Raw genomic sequence first — 18,546 nt, 5'->3', positions numbered from 1 at the left:
TGATAAAAATTTATTGAATTATAATATGAGCGAAAAATACACAGGGGTCTCCTTCTTCGTTTTCGCTGTATTGTCTCAATTTTCTCCTACCCTATTTTCACGCGCAGCTATTGCACACTCAATTTCTACATACAAATGCTTGTATCTAAGGGGAAATAAGTTAATTACCAAAAAAAGTTAACAACAGCATAAATTTCATTTTAAGTATATTCTTATTTTGTTAGCCATTTTCGATTTCTTTATTGTTACAAGTGTTTACCTGAATACATGTTACAAACAAAAGCGGCGTAATGAAAAACATAATATAGTACTTCTTATTAAACATTTTACTGATCGTTCTCCATTCAGTATGTATCTTTTATTTTCTGAAAATGTTCCTGAAATGTTTTTGAATGAAATAAAATTATCAAATGAATACCAGGTTCATTTTCACGCTGCGGTGCTAGGAAAATTTTGACTGTGCGTATCAAAGGCTCGGCCAACTTAAAAGTCAGAGTTAGCCGGGAAAAATTATTTCCTGTTTTGGCCTTTTGGGATTTTAAGCCCATTTTCGTCAACATTTTATTGTACATTTACATTTTAAATACTAAACTCTTTCTATACAGTAACTTACAACTGTCGCATTGAAAAATATTAGTCAGGAATAGAGTGACCATACCAGACGCCAAACCTATCATCGCTCGATTGACTGTCAAAACTCTCCAGCCCTTGTGACATAGACAAGAGATTATTGTCTACGAGTCAGTTGTATTTGAAGTTTTAAAACTGGAAATATTATATAAATATTGCATTCCTAAGAAGGTGATATGAAAAACGTTCACCACGAGATATATGAATATCGACCGAGGCTCAAGCCGAGGTCTATATTGTTATTTCGAGGGATCACCCTCTCAGGAATACATATATAGTTTATTTTATTATACAGAAAAATTAATGAAATGATTTATTTAACATTAAAAAGTTATTACTTACCAAATAATAAGGACAGAATTAAGGAGGCTTTACTAGTAAGCACTTAGAAATTGTCGCAACTTTGCTGTATAAAAAGGCTTTTTGATAGGTATAGTCTTGAGGTTACATATCGCTGTATTTATGGGCAAACTTCAACATAATCAGCAGCAGTAACATTCGAAAAACGGCGATAACTACGAAACATATAATGAGAGCACTCATTATGCCCCCCTTCGAAGAAGGAGGGGTATATTGTTTTGCAGATGTCGGTCGGTCGGTCGGAATGTAGACCAATCCGTTTCCGGATGATAACTCAAGAACGCTTGGGCCTAGGATCATGAAAGTTGATAGGAAGGTTGTTCATCACCAGCAGATGAGCCCTATTGATTTTGAGGTCTGTAGGTCAAAGGTCAAGGTCACAATGACCCTGAATAGTAAAATGGTTTCCGGATGATAACTCAAGAACACTTGGGCCTAGGATCTTAGTAGTTAGTTAATTTCCAATCTGATTGTGATAGTTTCAATTAAATATTTGATGAAAAATTGTTTTCAAAATTTTGCATGTAGAACAAATCCGATTATTCAAAAGCAGAAAAGAGAAATAGGCCGGGTTCACACATGTATGAACACAAGATAAAGTAATTTAATCCTTAGTATAAATAAGCGCATCGTCTTTTAGTCAGTACGCAACGTATACAATTAACCACGAAAGATGACCTAAGGCTGCAGACATTTGTATCTAATGTTTATACTTATGAGTAGGCTGGATTTAATAATAAAACAATTGTCGCCTTTTATGTGTGGTCGGTATGTGGATTTATTGACCTGATAAAGCGATATCAAGTCGATAATTTCGCCCGAGGTTGATATTGCTTTTATCAGGCCGATAAATCCTCATATCGACCTCACCAAAAGGCAATAATTGTATATCACATGCGCAGAAATTGAAAATAACGATTTTGCGCACGAGATATAAAAACGCGTGGAAATATGATATATTATTCAAGTTAAACTAATGGGAAAATTGCACTGGATATAGTGTGAGGTATAATAATTTAACATCTGAATTGCACACATTTGTAATCCATGCTTTAAAATGTTCATTTTAAAAACAATAAAGTGAACATTGTGTGAATAGTTGTATAAGCCGAGGCTGAAATAGTTCGTAGTCCGACTAGAAGATATGCCAGTATTATTTCAAATATAAAAGAAAGAGAAATCAAATATGATTAAAATCTAAAAAAAATAAAAAAATAAATAAAGTAAATAGTTAAAACACGAACGTTCGTTGCTACCACTGCCCTCCCATTTATCCATATTAGATATATACCGTTTTTTATTGTTTTGTTTTAAACAGACTGAGCGGGCATGTTTCGGGGGGTCCGGGTTAGAAACTTTGCGAAAAAATTTGGACACGGCACCGATCTTTCATATTTTATACTCCAGTTCATTCATTTCTACAACTTACCGTAACTCCGGGTGTGATCTCCATACATATCACCCGGTTTTGTTTAAAGCTAAATCATATGATTTATCACTTGAGCAACATTTTATGACATTTTTTTCCCAGTTTTCTTATATATCAGGAACAAAAGACCTATTACATAGAGTTATACCCCTTCTGGAAATGTTTACTTTGATACCTTTTATGAAATTTGAATACTTCAACAACCTGAAACAAATGGCAAGTATGAAAACAGCGCATAGCTTCGAAGTTCATCTATTTTCGATATATCTTGGATGCGCAACCCAGACAGGCAAAGGGAGTATAATAATAATTTCATAAACTTATATTTCTAGTTAATTTTGGCAAAATGTGTACTTATCAATGCAAATCTTTGACAACCTTAATATAAGAGTGTTTATATTCATATGTTCCCTAATGCAAGATATATTTATTAAATTAATACTTATGCTAAAACGTTATCTGGGTTGGGCAACCAAATTTTATAAATACTTCCAGTGCACGGTATAGGCTCCTTCGCCGTAGTACACAACCTAGTGTCACATCGTTAGGTGTGAAATAATGACGTACCATTAACTAGCATGTCAAGTTCTGTTGAAAGTACCCTGCAAACTGCTATCTCATGTCTGTACGGTACACAAAATGACACATCGACTGCCGAACGTATTACTTCTTTGATTGAGTGTGATTCAAATATCTTGTTATTTTAGGTCTTTGCTTATGTCAAGTGCAATACTTCATCAAACATACGTTTCATCAATATTAAATACTTTACTTGTACTTTTGTAATAATGAAATAAAATACACATAAATTTGCCTTGATTAAGATGACGGTATAACCATTCGTAATTATATTAGCCTTCCGTCCGTAAGTTTCCGGTGATTTCCGTACAATCGGAATCGGGTATTTCCGTGGTTTGGGCCGGGCCGGGTGGGGCCGGGTTTTATTAATAACCTCTCATTGGTTATCTTAATTCATTTCTAAAAATAGCCACATGTACTTTCCCGTTAATCCACAGGACGTTATACCATCTAAGCCAGAAGGGTACCGATACCGATACGTTTACAGCCTAACTGAAACTTTTATCGTTGGCGTTTTTAAATTATTTTTTTTTCTACTTTTAAAATAACTATGAAATTGGGGGTACAAGCGATAAATTATAATGTATACTACTTAGCAATTTATGTAAAGTTTACAACTCGCATCAAGTTCCTGTGGCTGATTTCATGACACAATTCTATTTATAGCATATGACGTATTCGCTCAAGGCCGTCATGTATCCTGTATAAATATTGTGTGTCATGAGAGATGTAGTCAGTTGTAAACATTCCGTAAATTGGATGCATTAGTCTACAAAAAATGGCTGAAAATACGGGTAAAACAAAACTGAACACGGTGGAAAGACCTCCATTGAAGAAACATGACATAAAGTTATTGGATTTAGCATTCGCTATGGACTGCACGGGAAGTATGGGATCGTATATAGATTCGGCACGGGACAATATTCGTAAAATATATGAAGAAATTGTTGCGACTGAAAAAAGTAACGTTCACCTGGCGTTAGTAGAATATCGTGATCACCAGCCAGAAGACGCTACATTTGTTACTCGTGTTCATGATTTTACGGCTTCTCCAAAAACTATGAAAGAATGGCTAAGCAACAGCCAAGCGACAGGGGGTTGGGACTGCCCGGAGGCAGTTGCTGACGCACTCCATGATGTTTTAAAATTGACTTGGCGAGAGGAGGCGACCAAAATATGTGTCTGTATCTCAGACGCACCACCCCATGGTTTGAACTGCAGCGGTGATGGATTTCCAAACGGATGTCCGGCGGGTGTCGATCCAATGGAGGTCACAAATCGGATGGCTGAGAAAGGTATTACACTATATATGGTTGGCTGTGAGCCAAGTATCACACCTTACAAGGACTTCTTCATGGCTGTAGCGTTTATTACGGGTGGGCAATATGTTCCTTTAACTTAAGCTCAATTGTTGACTCAAGTTATTGTTGGTGGAGCACAGGAAGAAATGTCACTTGAACAGTTTATGGACGAGGTTAACGCTGAGGCACAGGCAGATTTAGCTGCTGGCAGAGAAATCGACGAAGAAGAGTTCACAAGAAGAGTACATTCTAAAATGATGTCAAAGGGCATAAAAACAAAACAGCTTCATAGGAATAAAGCTGAGTTGTCGTCTGTCGCAGAATCTCCGGGAGCAAAGAAACTAGCGGACTTTAAAAACCTCAGTGATGTACGGAAGAATTTTAAACCCGACAGTGCTCATAGTGGATCTGGACTTGCAATGCATGCAATGGCTCATGCACCGATGGCTATGCGTAGATGCAGAGGGGGACCTCCGATGGCGATGGGCGGAGGACCTCCAATGGAGATGGCTATGAGCGCTCCGCCACCGCCGCCTGGGGACGCAGAAAGTTATGAGACTGTGGAAGCAGACATATCTTATGCCCAGTCCAGCAGAATGGTGCAAAAATGCCTCAAAAGAAACATGATAAAAAAGTAGATGTTATCCTTACTTTACACAAAATCTGGAGTGGTAGAGTAATTTTTGTTAGACCTAATACATGTACATTGTTTGTAATAGTATGTGCAATCACTTTATAAAATTTTTAAAAGTATATTATACATGTTTTAAAATGTGCTTATGGTACAAGAATTGTGAAATATCTTTTTGTGTATTTAATTATATATACTGTTATCTTATTTTGATATTTTTATATCGATAGTTTATTTAAATTTTATAAAACTTTAATAGTTGAATGTAAATATGTTATAGTTGAAATAAAAAATGAAAATGGTCTACTTAATTTGTTTCATTTATTCAATTCCATAATAATCTTCTGAAATTGTTTAAAGGCTTTGAAATAGAAACTTAAAAGTTGATGTCCATCCCCGACAACATTTAATAGCTTGTATCTGCATCTAACACACACAAGAATTAAGAGATTTATGTTTACTATGCTGCTATTATTTTCCTACAAAGGATGATCCACGTACAGATCCGATCTGACATATTTATACCGTTTAGGCCACACCAAATTAATTTCTTGGTCATCGGATTTTTTCCAAAAAAATTAGGAGCGGGCGAGCGAAATAAAAATAAAAATATTTGTTTTTGGATTTCAACTTTTTTTGGAGCGGGCTAGGAGCGATTTGAAGAGAAAAACAACTTGTCACAAGAATCAACAAGCACTTCAAAAACATATCAAAATGCCATGAAATTACATAAAAGAACCAAAGATCTGTAAATGTTGAATGTTTAATGACAAACTGTTCCCAAAATACATGACAGCCACACGACACCTGACTCAAATATATGTATGTTTACCGGGTCGCGCTACATTCTAATATTTTCAAACATTTAGACATTTAAATAAACTGGAGGGACAACAGGCGGATACAAGAAAATCTGCCAATTTGACCATATTTCTAGTGTATAGAACTAATGTGTTCGCTAAGTTTGTATCCTAGGCAAGCCAGTACCCAGGCCACATAAAGGGTTTCGTCTTAGATTCTATGTCACTACATAAGAATAAGAAAGCTGTTACTCTCATGTAGTGTATAACAGAAATCATTATATATATGGAAAATACTGCAATCACCTCACCAGCACATTAGGTACTCATGACCTATATATAGTGTCTGTCAACTTTCAATGCAATTTCACCAGATACCAGAAAGTCCATCATCCACTGATATCCCAATTCACTTGTAAATTCAATGACAAAATTTGCACTTTCTGTTGTTCTTTGATTTCACATTTAACTTTAATAGATAGGAAAAGGCTGACTTTTGATAAATGCATTATCATCCTCAGTTTTTTTTTGATAAATAGATCTGGTGGTACCCATTAAACTATTCTGAAAAAGAATCTATAAACAGTTAAATAATATTCTTGTATTTCAACTCTATATGAAAAATAAAAAAGTAAGCCTTTAATGCATGTTGTCTTGGATTGTGAGTTTGTAAGCTCTTTAGGATTCCTTTGTCCTAATAAAGTTCCATGTGCGTACCCATTCTCCGCCAGAAAATTGTGTTCACTTTACATTACTGATAGAAGCACTTTACCATTCCTTAAAATCAAAGTTATTTCAACAATTCATTATTTATGATGTAACATTGGTTGTGAAGTATAAATTGAATTATACCGCCTGTTCATCATTTAAGTACTACCAAGTTACTGCTGATTTATTAGTATAATTTTAAGGACCGCAGTAAACCGTTGTTCTAATCATCAGCCACTATTAGATGACACTGTATTTAAAATAATGCGATATTGATGTTCATCTCGAGAAAAAAACATGTCTTGCGGAAACTCTTCCTAATGATCTTTCCAAGATTTATTTACACAATCTAATTGTCATTTCGGCTGTCAATGTTTCAAACTGGGGCATCACAGTGCCTCAGACATGTTCTTCTGGTATTTTAATGGACAATTATGATTAAAAGTATTAAATTTTATGAATTACTGTCTCTTAACAATGACAATAAGGTCCCTAAACAGTGAAAAACTGCCCGCCCTGAAATTTTGAAATCGGTCGGCAAAAACTGAAGCGAGCGGAAGCTGATTTTCAAAAAAAAAAATTGTTTTTGATTCTGGAAAAAAATGGAGCGGGAAATCCGTTGACCAAGTAATCAATTTGGTGTGGCCTTATTGTGACACATACATCATTTGCGTTCGGTTCTCCCAATGCTTAGTTTAATTTAAACATATTTATCCCAAAATAAACTACGTATGTCATACTTTGATGAAAGCAACACAGGAAAAGATGAGAATGGGAGACAAGTCTGGTATTTTTTTATCCGCGATGTTTTAAGACTATATGTTCCTATTTAAGCTTTATATGCCCATACAATTTTATTTTGTCCGCGGATCGGCCGAACATGCTGCGCCCTTCAAACTCTCTAGCTGTCCTTAGAAAGACGTGCATATGGACCCAGGACATAACGAGCAAGAACGGTTTTCCTGCTGCCGTTGCGTTCTGAATAAACTCCAAACCTTCATTCACTAAACGTTAATCTGATTGGCTGTTCAACTAGATCATAATTCCTGTGGATAAAGCTGCTTAGAAGTGTGTAATTTTCAAACAGTATGTATACAAATGTCACGGGTACCGACCAAATAAATACAAAAGCCACAAAAGAAAATACACGGATGTAATTAGCCCTATATAGACACCAAAGAGACACAGCGGTCACAGCCCAAATAGAAAACAGTTCGCCATACCAGTAAGGCCTTTGGCTTGTTATTACTTTAGTTTCATGTCCAAAGTCATCCAGATTAGTGCCAATAAGTCCACAGAAGTAATCAAAGCCCTGATTTAAAGGATGGTGCTCAAAGTCTCCTAACGTATCTTTGTGCAAACCCAGATGCCATTTGCCTGAAAACAAATAAACACAGTTTTCATGGAGGATGATCAGCATGCATGTAGTTCATTATATTGAAGTCTATATTCAGACCTAGGTTTCAGAGCACTGGAGGCACATTGATTTGGCTAAACTAAACAAAAGATCTTGTCGGTAGCCAAACCAATTATCGTCTATAGAATTCTAATAAATCCTTAGATTTTACTTTACAAGATATTAGGACATATTAGTCTGCAAATAAATGCCACTTTCTTTAAATATGAAAATGATACAACGTAGTTTTCATGTATGCTTGCAGAAAACAATCTTTTATGTCTAGTTAGAATTGTTCATTCGTAATATTATAAGCCCTGAAAATAAATATTAATCATTACCTATAAATCCATTCCTATATCCGGCTTTCCTTGTTTATTCTGCAAAAGTTACTTCCGACGACGGCAGACCGCAACTCAAATACGGCCACGTGTTTACTCTCATCAAACCAGTGGCCGCCATGCCTATAATATATGTTTTAAATACATTTATTTTCTAACCGATGAATAAGAAAAGAGTTAAACAAAATACATGCACAACAAAACTTTAACTATCTAGGTTTCAGTCATTCGGTAGCGGCTCAGATCGTTCAGCACGACTTTTATGTCGTGTTTTTGGTACTGTTTAGTTTCTCAACATGACCATTTCGGCCTGGGTGGTTCCAATACTACCGCTTTCAAAGCCTTGGGTATTGTATAATCACCCCTTGGATATGGTGCCTGCTTTTTAATTTTGTCTTTTGACAGTTCCTGTGATACGCAGCTCCATAACCTCAGATCCCCTTCCTAAATTCCAGTTTGTTTAGTTCTGCCCATTGTTTTCTCGTTTGGGGCAAACCCTTTTCTTTATCTGGGAACCAAACGCCGCTCTTCATGGAATTACACGCCTCAACACGTGTATCATTGAAGGTTCCATGTTCATCGCCGTTTGTATACATCTGCGGATGTCTCTAAATTGCTTTTTGTACTTTTAGCATGTTCAAATGTTGAGTTCTGCTCAACCCGGGGCTAGAGGGCGTGGACGGTAGCCTGCATTTAAACTACCGTCCATGAACAGGCTCAATCAAACCAAGCCTGCAACATTTTCGTTTTTGTCGTGTTGAGCGACCTGTGAAGTTTCCACTTTTCTCTATTTTCTAATGGTTACGAAAAGGGTAAAGAAAATCAGCGTTTATACGGAGTTAAACTAACAGATCGGATATTGTTTGATATAACCATAGACACTTTGGGTTCAAAGTCTGATGAGTGGCTCAGGTCCACAGAAAAAATTCAAGCTTTCAAGTCACTTTTTGCTACAAAGTCATACCATAAAAAATAAACTACTTGTTTGTATCTTTCAGATTCTGTCAAATAGTTTTATATATTTTTTAAAGATGAAGTTTGGCAAAGTCTAAAGTGACTTAGCCTGCATGTACGCCCGTAAAGTACATCCTGTATTATAGCATGACGAGAGATGTGTTACACCATAAATTACTAACGCGTTTTGGTACTGAGTTGGTACTGAGTACCAAAAGTTTTGCTGTGTCAAACCAAATATATTTAACAAATCTTCTATCCAGTTCGTGTATCAATGGCGTCTTGAAAGGTCGATTATGCGAACGTACAATAATTCAAAGGCCAAAAATGTGACGGAATATCTTGCTGCTTTTTTGTCTTATTGCCATGTTTTGTGTTTTCACTCTGGCAACGCAACAACGCGATAATTCAGCATAATGCCTCCCCTACATAAAATATCATCATCATAATCGTCGTCGTTATAATAATTATGTATACAAGGTAAAACGTGGCTGAACATGTTAGCTGAAGTTGCAAGATAGGCAACGGACAGCCAATGACTCTAAAAACAAGTTTACAACATGTGCCCAAGTGGGCAAAACACATGTAAAATAGTCATAGTTATAAGAAACGTTATACATCAAATGCCTTAATATAATGGTACCAAAATTCGTTTCATTCCTTGTTCATAGACGATTCTTGCACAGTTTCAACGCATCAATACCATGAATACTCCTTGTACTCGGCCGCACATTTTCAACGCATCGATACCATGAATACTCAGCCGCACCTTTTCAACGCATCAATACCATGAATACTCCTTGTACTCGGCCGCATATTTTCAACGCATCGATACCATGAATACTCAGCCGCACCTTTTCAAAGCATTGATACCATGAATACTCGGCCGCATATTCGTGCAAAGAACCAAGGCTGTATCGCGTTAATGTGCGTTTTCTATGTTGTTATTAATAGTGAGAACCTGTTTGGCTTTCATGCACAATTTACTTGGTGGATTTATACTGTTACAAAGAAAATATCAGCTCTGTATTACCTGTGCGAACGGGATATCGACCAGTCAGGAACGCAGACCTGCTCGGTGTTCACGTGCTTGCCGCAGTCAAATGCTGTGTCATCTTGACTCCTTCCCTAGCTATACTGTCAATATTCGGTGTCCTAACGGAAGTGTTTCCATAACAACCGAGGTCACCGTATCCAAGATCATCAGCAATAAAAATAATGACGTTAGGTTTGGAGCTCACACACGGGAACAAAAGGAACAGTAACAAATAAAGATCCATTCCTCCTGAAATATTGTAAATAAATCTAGACCTGTTTCTTACCATACTGCACTCAAACTGTAAATTTATCAATTTAAACTGTTTGTACTGATGAATTTCATAGTATGCATTTTCTTTGTAATACCGTTAATAATAACATCCTGGTTGAAGTGACTGTACTTTAACTGGCAAGGTTACAAATAATAATAATAATAAATAATTAACTAGATAGAGCTATCCGAACTGAAAAAATGTGAATCATACTCACAGCAAGTGAAACTGTTATATATACCAGGGCACGCCATACAGACCTTGTTTACATTGGTGGTACATGTATACCGTGTACACTACTTGATATTACACTTTGATATGCACGTGTAGAGCTATCTTTTCAAATATTCACCGTGTCCAATTGTTACTTTATAAATTGGACTAGACAGTAATATCCAAGATCAAAATGGAGTAGAATCATTTTTGAAATGTGTTTGTCAATGATGACATATATAGGCAGGATGTGCTCCTATCATTGCTAAATGTTCGTTGCTTTCCAATTTCTTGTACATTTGGCCGCAGACCGGTATTGATTTCATCTTTACTTCCTGTAAATATCTGGGGTGATGGTCATTTAACAGCTAATTAAAACTGTACATTTTGATTGGTGGATGAAAATTCACAGCTTTTCGAATGGAGTAGATAATGTTTTTTAAGGGATGTGCAGGTGGTCTGAGCTGTATTGTTAGACAGTATAATCCGTTGCAAGAATCCTGTGGAAACAGCTTACGTCATAAATCTGAATATCATATTCCACCACTCTGATACGGAGTGATCTCCCATAAACGATTTATAGTCAATTCGTCCTAAGTCAACTCGTCCCCATATCCCTTGACGATTTCAAATTTGTCATTTCGTCCCCCACTTTTTGGCCCCTCCTCTTTAGTCTTAATATTAGATAAATATAATTACGATGTAAAACATATGTTATGTAAAATATGTTGTACATATACATAAAAAGCATGGAAATTTTACTTTAAAAACTACATTTCGTTTTTCTTTATTAGTACCCGATCATATGTAAAAGTGCAGAGTACATGAACGTTTCGTAGCTTAAAGTGTACATTGACTAATGCGACCGTGTTTCTTTGTTAAAGGTACTTCTTGTCTTAATTTCTTTGGAAAACCATACGAAAATAAAGGCTAACGACAAGGACGTGTGCTTTTTCCTGTAGCCTTTCGAGTAAAAATATAATTTTACTTGTTGCATGTTTATCGGCTAATTATGTAATATCACAGTCTATGGTCCGGAACTTGGTTATATTATAGTTGTCGAAGCATAACAACACTAAAATCATACGAGGGTTTTGGCAAGAGAAACATGGTCATGTGTATAGCCATTTAAAAACATTATTGCTGTAGAGTAAACTTTCTTTAATAATTACATGGTTGGGATATGTGACCAAGTTTACTGCCGTTGTAATGAAGTATTTCGACCCCCATAGAATAACGACCCCCCGGTCATTATTCTATAGAAAATGTGACTCCTTTCCTGTAAAATATTGACTCCCCTTATAAAAGACTGACTTCCTTTGAAATCTCTATAGAATAACGACCCCCCGGTCATTATTCTATAGAAAAACTGACCCCTCCAAGTAAAATACTGACTCCCTAAAGATGACTCCCTTCGAATCTCATAGAATAATGACCCCGGTTATTATTCTATAGAAAAAGTGACTCCTTCTATGTAAAATACTCACTGCCGAAATTACTACATTCGAACTCTCATACAATATCGATTCCCGGACATTATTCTGTTTAAAAAAAGTTACTCTTTCCGTGTAAAACACCGGCTCCTAAAAAGACTTTCGACGATAATATCTATTAAAAAGTGATCCCCACCAAACCTAACGGACAATTTTACTAGATCTACAACTCTGATACCTTCCATTGCCAATACTTAACATTTTGATTGTACTACTACTACTGGTGCCGCTACTTCTATTGCTATTACTACATGTACTTCTTCTTCCTCTACTACTACTACTACTACTACTTCTACCTCTACTACTATAACTGCTACTACTGATACTACTATACCTGCTTCCACTAATACGTCTTGTACATCTACCCCTTCTTCTCCTGCTGTTGTTGTTGCTGTCACTTATTCCTCTGCTGCTGCTGCTGCTGCTGCTACTGCAACTGCCACTACCACTGCCGCTACTACTACTACTACTACTACTGCTTTCTATTGTTGCCGCTACCGTACTTTACTGCCACTGCTAAGTATTGCAACTTCTATTAATACTAAGTTCTATGCTAGCAGTTTCTTGTGCAGTTTTCTTCTGAAGAATTACTTCATACCGAAGTTTGCAGGGATTATTGACACTGGTGTGTTTTGTGAACGTATTGTGAATTGTTATTTTCCTGAAAAAAATGTATACACCAAGATACAGCGTCTAGAAATAGAATCCCTTTTCCCGTTGCGGAATGCTCTGATTTCTGTGTCAAGTGATGGAATCTGGGACTAATGGTCAAACGGAAGGACGGACGGACGGACAAGGAAAATCTATATGCCCCCTCCCCCGAGTGGGGCATAAAATGCAGCAATTAGGCCTTAGATACATGAGTTATCACTAAATTTGACCAAATGACCGGGGGTCGTCTTTTTATGGGAGTCAATATTCTTCGTGAGGTTCAGTTGTCTTCACGTGGGGGAGTCATGGTACTATGATCTGGAGGTCATAATACTATGACCGGGGGGTCACTTTTTCTATAGAATAATGACCGGGGGGTCATTATTCTATGGGGGTCGAAATACTTCATTACAACGTAACTCTTTGAAATGATCATGTGAAGTTAATTAATGCACGAGTACGTTTTATATTCTAAGTATGTAAAATGGTTTCGCTGAAATTCTGTATTTTAATATGTAATATTTTTTTTCGTATTTAATGAACGTTAAATGATAATCGATCCTACTACATTTATTTGTTTCCCATTGATTTAAGGATATTTTAAATAATAATTAGGAACTGAATTTTTATCTGACAGCGAATTACAATTTCACGTGGACAGATTTTTTGGCTTTTTTTTTCTGTTAAAATGATCATGATATTTATTTTGATATTTTCACGCTTATGGTAGCAAACCACTCATTTCTGTAGCTGGCTTCTATAGAAAGGTAAATATCAGAATTAAATGCTCCTATTTCGTTTGTTTAGACGGGCGTTAACCACATTCGGCAAATCATAAAAGATTTATGGATTTGCAAGAAGTCACGATGTTGTTTATACACACAGAATATGACAATTAATTCTTGATTAAACCAAGAAATATCATATCAAAACAGAAACAGACATGTTGGAATAACAACATACTCGGTATTCTGAATGTCTTGTCCAGACAGATTTATTTTGTAAAAATACAGCAGAAGGTATGCCTTATGGATGATTTAGGTCCTCACACTATAAAACATTTCACTGATAGAACATTTTAAGTAAAAAGAAAACAGATCACGTCTTTATTTACACAATTTGTGGTTTCTTATTGCGTATACACAATCAAAGAAAAATGTACCAACATTTAATATTTTATATAGATCTACAACTAGTACTTTTCGTTTAGAGTTGTACTACATACATGTCATTGTCATCATCTCTGGTTTTACCATACACCAGCTTTTCTCGAAAATAAAATATACCATTCAAACGATCTTCCTAGCGAACTTAAAACGGGTTTTGCATCTTACACATTTATCGTTAATTTTTTGCTTGTAATTTCAGGAGATGTCGAGTTAAATCCGGAGGCAAACAACGCTGAAGAAAATTCGACAATCTCCAGTTTTCATTAAAATATTAGTAGCATACAAAACAAACTGGATCACATAGAGTAAAACAAAATTTTCTGATTATGACATTTTATGTTTTACAGAAAGCAAATTATCAATCGATATACCAGAAAAATAATGTTACACATTTTCGGCCCTAGATGACCCAATTTCAAACTTACCCTAGATTTCTTAAGGATGAACAAAGCCAAAGCTATATCCCCATCACAAATAGTTGATGTAAGTGTCATAGACATTAATATAAGATGACCACATTGAAATATCAATCATCCAAGGTGTTCACACTCCACTTCACAGCTGCATATGTATTTTGCAAAAGATAATTAACTTTTTATAACTTGCATAAGTAAATAGAACTATAAATACTTCTTTTTCATCTCGATTAATAGGAGAGGTACTAGTGCGTTTATGAGAAGAAGGGTGATGACACTGGGGAATTACTTATTTTAAGTAATACATGCATATATTAATATTATGTTTTAAATAGTAGCACTCATTTCTGGCAAACAGGAGGTGTGCTTTTATAAGAAGTGAGGGGGGTCGGGGTATTCAAACCGGGGTAGTATATCCAGACATACGATAGCAAGGGCTTGCTTGATTTTATTGATGTTCAACAAAATCGAACTATGCCTAAAACTTTTACAGTTTCATCCATATTTCAAAAGTTTACTGTCTAGAATGTACAACTCGTCGGAAATAAAATGACGTCGTTGTCTTAACCAAGATCTAAAATATCATTTCATATTTGCCTGATATTTAAACGTATCTACACTTCTGTATTCTTACAAGTTATGTTCACACGTCGAATAAAACACAGTATTTATGTGTTGTTTTGTGAAATTTTAAACAAGAGGGTAATTGATCCTAAAGTGCTCACCTGTGTACAAGGCTTCAAGTGTGTTTGTAGTAGTACAGAGTTAGGTTTGTTCTATGTTCGCTTATATTATATACAATTCGCACACATTTTTGAATCTAGAGCAGTAATTTGAAAAATGACGGCATAAATTACAAATCTGATTTACATGCCAAATATCATTATTGATTCAGAAAAGAATATTTTCAAAGTTTCTTATATAAAAGCATATAGTAGGTACATGTCAGACACATATGCGTGGCCATTCTTTTACCTTAGGATAATAATTTAGACAAGTATGGTAGAGAGCCGAACCCTTATCAAATGCCAAATATCAAAGCTCTAGAGAAAATGATTTCTAAAGTCTGATAGCTAAAAACCTATTTTTAACCAAAAAGACCCATATGTTCAATGAACCGGAACCATTTGAACAATTTTGAAAGAGGGCTATCAAGAGATCATTTGTGTAAAGTTTCATCAAAATCCATTGCGTGGTTTTGGAAGGGCTATTGTTGAAAGATATTGTTGATGAAAAGTGATCACGCCCTCTGGCGGCCATGTTTTTTGACAAATCAGAAAAAATTGAACAATATTTGTAGAAGGTTACACAAGAACCAGTTGTGTAAAATAATTTTAAAATCGGTCTAGCAGTTTCACAAAGGAAGATTTTTAAAGGTTCCACTATATACATATAGGGAAAAGTGATCACGCCCTCTGGCGGCCATGTTTTTTGACGAATCAAAATAATTTGAACAATCTTGGTAGAGGGTCACACAAGGACCATTTGTGTGAAATTATTTTAAAATCTGGCTAGCAGTTTCACACAAGAAGATTTTTAGCTCACCTGAGCACAAAGTGCTCATGGTGAGCTATTGTGATCACTCATCGTCCAACGTCCAACGTCCGTCCGTCTGTTCACACTTTCCGTTAAATATCTCCTCTGAAATCATTTGGTGGAAGTTGATGAAACTTGGCCTGGATATTCCTTGGGTGGTCACGTTGTTCAAAGAATTCAATTCCACACAGAACTCTGGTTGCCATGGCAACCGAAAGGAAAAGTTTTAAAAATCTTTTTGTCCAAAACCGCAATGCATATAGCCTTGATATTTGGCATGTGACATCATCTAATGGTCCTCTATGAAAATTGTTCAATGCCCCTGAGGTGAAAAGAGGCACGGCCCCGGAGGTCCCAAGTTTTACATAGATTTACATAGGAAAAAACTTTAAAAATCTTCTGGTCTGAAACCACAAGACATTAAAGGTATTGATATAACCTCTGATATTTGGTATGTATCATTGCCTTATAGTCCTCTATCAAGATTGTTCAAATTATTATCCTGGATTGAAAAGAAGCCCCGCCCCGGGCGTCCCAAGTTTTGCATAGACTGATATAGGAAAACCCTATAAAAATCTTCTTGTTTGAAACCACAAGACCTAGCCGTTTGATATTTGACATGTGGCATTTCCTAGTTGTCCTCTGCCAAGATTATTCAAATTATGTCCCTGAGGTGAAAAGAGGTCCCACACAGAAGGTCCCAAGTTTTACATAGACTTATATAGGAAGAGCACTTTAAAAATCTTCTTTTCTGAAACTGCAAGCTCTAGGCTTTTGATATTTGTTTGCTGCATTGCCTAGTGGTTTTCTACAAAATTCTTTCAAATTATGTCCCTAGGGTGAAAAGAGGCCCAGCCCTGGGGGTCCCAAATTTTACATAGACTTATTAAGGGAAAGAACTTTAAAAATCTTCTTGTCTGAAAGTTCAAGGCCTAGGTCTTTGATATTTGGTATGTAGCATTGCCTATTGGTTCTCTCACAAGATTGTTCAAATTATACCCCTGGAGTGAAAAGAGGCCCTGCCCCAGGGGACACTTTTATACGAGTTATATAGGAAACAAATACTTAAAAAACATCTGATCACGTTTCCTTGACTGTTTAATTACGATTACTTAATGATCCCAAGTAATTAGGTCACTTGACTGTGACCTCGACCTACTGACCTACTTTCTTGTTTTTTTAAGATACAGCCTTGAAATTTTGATTACATATAGTTTTGCACACCGATCTTAACACTGGCTTTCAGTGATCATGAATGTGACCTACTTTCTTAATATTTTAGAATCAGTTTGACATTTGAAACATGTGGCCTATATTACTCAGGTGAGCGATCCTGGGTCATCATGATCCTGTGTTTTTTATTGTGATCGCTCGATGTCCGGCGTCTGTCGTCTGTCGTCTGTCTGACTGTCGTCTGTCAACATTTAGCTTGTATATACAATAGAGGCTTTATTTTTCAGCTGATCTTCATGAAATTTTGTCAGAATGATTACCTTGGTAAAATCTAGGCAGAGTTCGGGTCATCTGGGGTCAAAAACTAGGTCACTAGGTCAAATCAAAGAAAAACCTTGTGTATGCGATAGAGGCTGTATTTTTCAATTGATCTTTATGAATTTTGGTCAGAATGATAACCTTGATAAAATCTAGGTCGAGTTTGAAAATGGGTCATCTGGATTCAAAACCTACGTCACTAGGTTAAATCAAAGAAAAACCTTGTGTATGCGATAGAAGCTGTGCTTTTCAATTGATTTTCATGAAATGTGGTCAGAATGATTGCCTTGATAAAATCTAGGCCTGTTACAAATATAAATTATCTGGAGTCAAAAACTCGGTCACTAGGTCAAATCAAAGAAAAACCTTGTGTATGCAATAGGGGCTGCCTTTTACGCCGAATCTTTATGAAATTTGATCAGAATGTTTATCTGGATGAAATCTAGGTTGAATTTGAATATGGGTCATCTAGGGTAAAAAACTAGGTCACCCGGTCAAATTAAAGAAAAACCTTGTGTACGCAATAGGGGCTGCATTTTACCCTGGATATACATAAAAGTTAGTCAGAATGATTGCCTTAATGAAATCTAGGTCAAGTTAGAATATGGGTTATCTGTGGTTAAAAACTAGTTCATTAGGTCAAATTAAAGAAAAACCTTGTGTATGCGATAGAGACTGTATTTTTCAATTGGTCATCTGGGATCAAAAACAAGGTCGCTAGGACAAATCAAAGAAAAACGTTTTGTATGCGATAAAGGCTGTATGTTTCAATTGAGGTTCATGAAATTTAGTCAGAATGATTGCTTTGATTAAATCTAGGTCAAGTTCGAATGTAGGTTACCTTGGCTTAAAAACTAGGTCACTAGGTCAAATTGAAGAAAATACTTGTTTACACTTCAAGAGACCACATTTTTGGTCCAATCTTAATGAAAATTGGTCAGAATATTTGTTTCCATGAGATCACTATGTCAAACTTGTTTATACTGTTATGGTGTGTTTCTCAGGTGAGCGACCTAGGGCCATCTTGGCCCTCTTGTTTCAAAATCTTATTTCCATGTTAAAATGCTTAGTTGGGTTCTGAATAAAAGAAGAATAAGCACAGACGGTCTAACGTATGGACAAAAATGATATTGTTTGG

The 18,546-nt window shown here is 36.0% G+C and overlaps 2 pseudogenes; one reads left to right on the top strand and one right to left on the bottom strand.

Moving 5' to 3' along the window:
* Positions 1–3,702: 3,702 nt before the first annotated feature.
* Positions 3,703–5,234, top strand: LOC128547927 (uncharacterized; annotated as a pseudogene).
* Positions 5,235–7,286: 2,052 nt separating this feature from the next.
* Positions 7,287–11,232, bottom strand: LOC123545286 (arylsulfatase L-like; annotated as a pseudogene).
* Between the last annotated feature and the right edge of the window lie 7,314 nt (positions 11,233–18,546).

The sequence above is a fragment of the Mercenaria mercenaria genome, chromosome 1 (assembly GCF_021730395.1).
Source record: "Mercenaria mercenaria strain notata chromosome 1, MADL_Memer_1, whole genome shotgun sequence".
NCBI classification, from domain to species: Eukaryota; Metazoa; Mollusca; class Bivalvia; order Venerida; family Veneridae; genus Mercenaria; species Mercenaria mercenaria.
This window is presented reverse-complemented; position numbering and strand designations above follow the sequence as displayed.